Source organism: Anas acuta, chromosome 1, assembly GCF_963932015.1.
Source record: "Anas acuta chromosome 1, bAnaAcu1.1, whole genome shotgun sequence".
Lineage (NCBI taxonomy): Eukaryota > Metazoa > Chordata > Aves > Anseriformes > Anatidae > Anas > Anas acuta.
Genome location: NC_088979.1, coordinates 184650329 through 184655376, shown reverse-complemented (window position 1 = coordinate 184655376; position 5048 = coordinate 184650329). Strand labels below are relative to the sequence as shown.

The 5048-nt window shown below is 35.4% G+C and overlaps 1 long non-coding RNA gene across 2 annotated transcripts; it reads right to left on the bottom strand.

Moving 5' to 3' along the window:
• Positions 1-335: 335 nt before the first annotated feature.
• LOC137849745 (uncharacterized) lies at positions 336-4595 on the bottom strand. Of its 2 annotated transcripts, XR_011092046.1 has the most exons (4): positions 4344-4595; positions 4163-4236; positions 2798-3002; positions 336-441 (listed from the first exon to the last, which is right to left on the bottom strand). It is a non-coding gene; the product is annotated as an uncharacterized lncRNA (long non-coding RNA). The 2 variants fall into 2 exon arrangements; XR_011092045.1 differs by lacking the exon at positions 336-441 and having other exon boundaries at positions 2381-3002.
• Between the last annotated feature and the right edge of the window lie 453 nt (positions 4596-5048).

The following is a 5048-nucleotide window of genomic DNA, read 5'->3' as shown; positions in this document are numbered from 1 at the left end:
TATTGCATTTTTGCAGTAAGTCATAAGTCATCGCAACAAAATAATAAAATGTAGATCCAGAAAATAATATAGTGTAATACAGGTGACTCGAGAATATAACCCAGTTTTCTCTCCTTTCTTACATGAATTCTTGGATATTTCAATACAACTGACTAATGCTCTTAAAATATGTAATACCAATTAATTGAGTTTTTTTATTGCAATATCTTTGAGTCACTGCTGTAACAGAGTAATAGGAGATACATTTTGGAATATTTAAATTATATCAAATTAAATGTTAATCCTAACTTTTTATTAAAGTTTTTGTTTGCAATAATATATCCTGCAAAAGCATGTTCATTTGACTACTTTCTTTTATTAGGGTCTTCATTCTGTGTTATAACACCACTTTTATTCGTAGTAAGAGGTACCATACAATCTGAAGAATCCTCAGCATGCACACTGAAAAAGAAAGACATGTTAAGAAGCAATCTCATTGATTCACTGTTCAGTGGAGACTGAAATAATTAGCTGATAGAAATAGAATTCATAATATTATCTAGAAGATATATTTTGTCCATATCATCATTTAATTGGCTACTCTTTGAAAGATGAAAACTAGTTGGAGAGAACCTAAATGAGGAAACCAAAAATGACCAGAGGTTGATGAATCCATGATCCACAATAACAGACTGAATGAACAAGAGTCATTTAGCATGAACTCAACAAGGAGGAAAGAAATCACAATGTTCCTTCCTAATTAGTGGCTTCCTGTTCTTTCAGCTTTCATGCCGATGATTTAGGTAAATGTCTGGTTAACAATTTCAATATGATTTTAACAATCCTCATTTTTTGATTTCTCAAAAATAGTCTTAACATAAAGTTATAGATATTTATAGATAATATATTATCTATATCTATATACCTGCACCTATATAAGCAGAAATTGATTAGTTTAGGAATACTTAAAATATGTTCTCAAGGTTTTAGCAATGTAACAGAGATTCTCAGTATTCAGTAGATAATGATTGATAAAATCCATCTACCATTTTAAAAAGATAGATAAAATCTACCTCTACCCTTTTATCACAATTAAAACTCTCAAAACTTTTTCAGAATGGACAATCCATGTATTTCAAAATACTTCAAATGTATTAAGCAATATAGCATCCTGTGAGTAAGGGAACATTATTCTTTCTATTTTACAAATTAAAAAGATTAGATAGGTTAATAAAAGAAATCTGACACGAAATGAAGGAGAGGAAGGAGGCTGAATTGCAGTGATGTGGGTGTCTGTTACATTTCAGTCTTTGTATAAAAGTATTTCTACTCACTCACTATTTTAAGGATCTGCTACATTAACAATACCATTTCCTTTCCCTTCACCTTTTAGAACTTCCATAAATGTCTTTATTTCTGATTCTTTTCCTTTTGACTCGACAGAGTTATTGTGAATTGCACAGAGGATCCTTAGTCAGGAACTATAATCATTTTATCATATATTTACTTAGCAAAGTTGAATCTTCAATAGCATCATTCAAAAGCGCATGCTGCAAATTGTGTGAATATTCTGTTTCTAATATTGGCTGTTATATTATCTCTTCCACATAAATGCATGCCTGTGATTTATTTTGTTTTTTCACAACTGAGAGTCAAGATATTTTTTCTCATCTCCTTTCTCTGTCTCCGAGCCAAAACTCTGAGGAGGTTCATTCCACAGATAACTTGGTCAAGTCCACTACCAGCAGAACTGGGCACAATTTCATACTCTTTAGTAGAGATATGACTAATCATGAATTGTACCATTGAACTTGGACCAAAAGTACACTTATTTCCAAAAACAATAATGAATTTCATGGTTTCATATTACAGAGAAAGTACAGTACATTCCAAAATAAGATCATAATTTACTTAAGAGAGAGCTTTCATTATTAATGACCAACTGAGATCTGCATGCTGTGCTTTCTTCTATTAATATGATGTGTGGTCATGAATACAAGGCATTGCCCTTATATCAGTACAGCTTTTTTCACATTTCTTCAGAGGAATGTGAATGTTTGCCCATTTTGCTGTCTGGTGAACTGTATTTCTTATTTCTATTTTCTTTTCTCATACCTGCCAAGTTATACATTCTTAAACATCACCACAGAACTGATAAGAGCTTTGTAGCATGAACTTACACATACCGTTTGAAAACAACTCATTCTAGACCAGACAGATAAGATTGAATAGATTCAACCTGATAAATTGAATAATGTCAGTCCAAAAATAAATGTATATATATACAATATACACAGCTGAAAAAAAAAAAAAAAAAAAAAAAAAAAAAAAAGTGAACTTCTCAAATATTCCTCTTACTGCAATCAAACTAAGCATCTAAGACTCAGGGGAAACCTCAGGACTGAGGTGGAAACCAACCCTGAAGCTTTCACCATCAGCCACCTACTATCTTCCCACCAAAAGGTTTTGAAGTGATATCTACACAGTTATGTTTCCACTTGGACCTCTTTCCTGGGAGCTGCATGCTGAATGAGCTCTTGTAGTTCACATATAATTTTTATTTGTGTCCTCCCAGTTGCTTCTACTGGCATGGATTGGGGCTAAGTTTTCATGTCTGTAGTTATTTCATAATTGTTTTCTAGGAAACACAGACTTATTTCAACATACAAAAGTTTTGTACCATATCGTTGTATTATTTTCAGAATTATCCTGTCTAAATTCCATCAGAGCTCACCCTCTTTCTTCCCATTTCTTTTTTCTCTCCTATCATCCTATGTGGCTACTGCTTAATGTGTAGAATAGCTGAATGCTGACGTACCAGTGAGGATGAAGCAACAGTGGATAATATTCTCTGCAGTATGAATTTTCTGCTAACAGTTCGGAAACTAAATGTACTGTTCTGTAGGTTCAGCAGCTCTTCATGCCATGTAGAGTTAAATGCTCTGTGCATTCACAACTTCGGTGATGAACCAGAATCCATGAATGCTTTCTTTGTGCTGGTCATAAATCTGCTATATAAGCTGCTGCGAAGCATAGTTAAGACAAAATATTCTTTTAAGAGCTGAAACTTGTTTGTCCTCCCCCTCCCCCAATTTTAGTACCACAGAAATCTTGTAAGGATTATGATGCACATCTGAGATCACTGAGTGATTACTGCCACCTAGTTAATTCTCCATGCAATTAGTTGTATGCAAATAGTAGAAATAAAGGGCCAAGTCCTCAGTTTATGTAACTGTCTGGAAATAATGAGAAAGTGAGGACATTGAGTCCTGTCTCCATTAAGGAAAACTTGCTTTCTGCCATACATTTATTTGTTAGCATATTGCTAATCATATGTTTAGATGTTTATATCTCCAATTAACAGATCTTCTTGTCTCAGATATCCTCGTATGTGTGCTAAGTTTCCCCCCTCTATTGCAAGCAAGTGCTATACCACTTTTCAAGGTATTTTGCCTCCATACTATTATCACAGTCACTGAATTCATAAACAAGAGAAAGAAAATGGCCACCCATTACATGGTGAGAATAGGGGTGGATTGTGCCTGCACTACCCACTTGCTAGAAGAAGTCATTCACCATTCCTAAAGATTTGAGACAAGGATATCCCATGATAACAGAACAAGCCTCCCGGTGACCATTCATGCTTGATTAGAGCAAAAGTCAGACATTTTATCATTAGTATCAGTGTCCCACCACTGATATCATTCTTTCCAATAGTCACATTCTAACACATTTTTTTTACCAACTCCACTGCACACCTTCTTCTCAGAACCCTCAGTATGAAGTGGAAAGCACAAGCCTGGGACTCATCTGCTCCCACTGTTGGCCTTTGTGGTGTGTCTTGTGGCAGTAAACTGTATTTCTATGAAAAATAGATTGGTCTGTGCACTCACCTTCCCTCTGTCATAGGAATTATATAGCCCACAGCATCTGACAGGAGCTAGGCATTACTTGGCCAAGCACCTAAACTTCTGAAGACTCAAGCATTTTACAGACAGAGTCCAGAGTCAATCTGAGTCCAGAGCCTAGTTGGAGAGAAACACCCTCTTTTTCACCAGGATCCAGCTCCCTTGGAACAGTGCCAGCTTCATCCCATTAAAATTAAATAAATTCTGCAGACAAACTTCCTGGCCCCCAACTCTTGTAATCAGGCCAAAACTTTCTTATGTACAATCAGTTTTACCTTGTCAATCCAGGAGAGACGAAAAAGCTATCAGAAGGCATGGTGAGAACTCTGTATGTTAATTGCCTTTCAGACTGGAGAAAAATGCAGGAAAAAAAAAAAAAAAAGGCTAATTATAAGAGAGGACAATGAAAAATTAGTTGCTTTGTCTAAATGCTTCCAGTTGTTGATAAATGCTCACTGTTTAGTCTCACCAATTTTTTTCAGCCTGCAGCTGCAAAGCCCGTGTTGCTCGTGCCTTGCCATGACTGACAATCTGACTGTGTGCCAGACAATCACCAGTTCCCGCTCTGCTGTCTGTTTCAGTTATTTTTTAAGAGCATTTTTTTCTCCTTTTCTTGAACCTGATGATCTCACACCGGAAACTCAGCTTTTCTCCCAAAGAAGAGAGTCTTTTGTGATGGCAACAGAGCACTCTTACAATCAGCTGGGAGTTTTCCTTACTTAGGCAAGAAAAAAAATAAGGTCAAGAATTGACAGAGTTCCAGCAGTGCTTAAACTCTAACAGCACAAAAAAGCTATTTAAGGAGCAACAAAAACCTAAAGACACATTTACGCTGAGGTAATGGTGACATAATTTTTTGGAGAATAATTCTCAGTTATTTTAACCTATTTTTTCTTGCTGCATTCAGGACCAAAATGTGAATAGGATATAGATGTAAACTTTACATGGAGACAGTGTGTCTCACAAATCAGCACAGAAATGTTCAGCACAGAAATGGCTCTTTACCTTGATAATAAAGGCCAGTTTGATAGTTTATTTTCTTTATTCCTACAATGAGTCCATTGAAAAACCTTCATCATTTTTATTCTGCTTCAATGCCTTACAGTTTTCTATCCCTTGTAAAGGAAATAAAGTTACTGAAGGCAATTTGGAGGCTCTGAA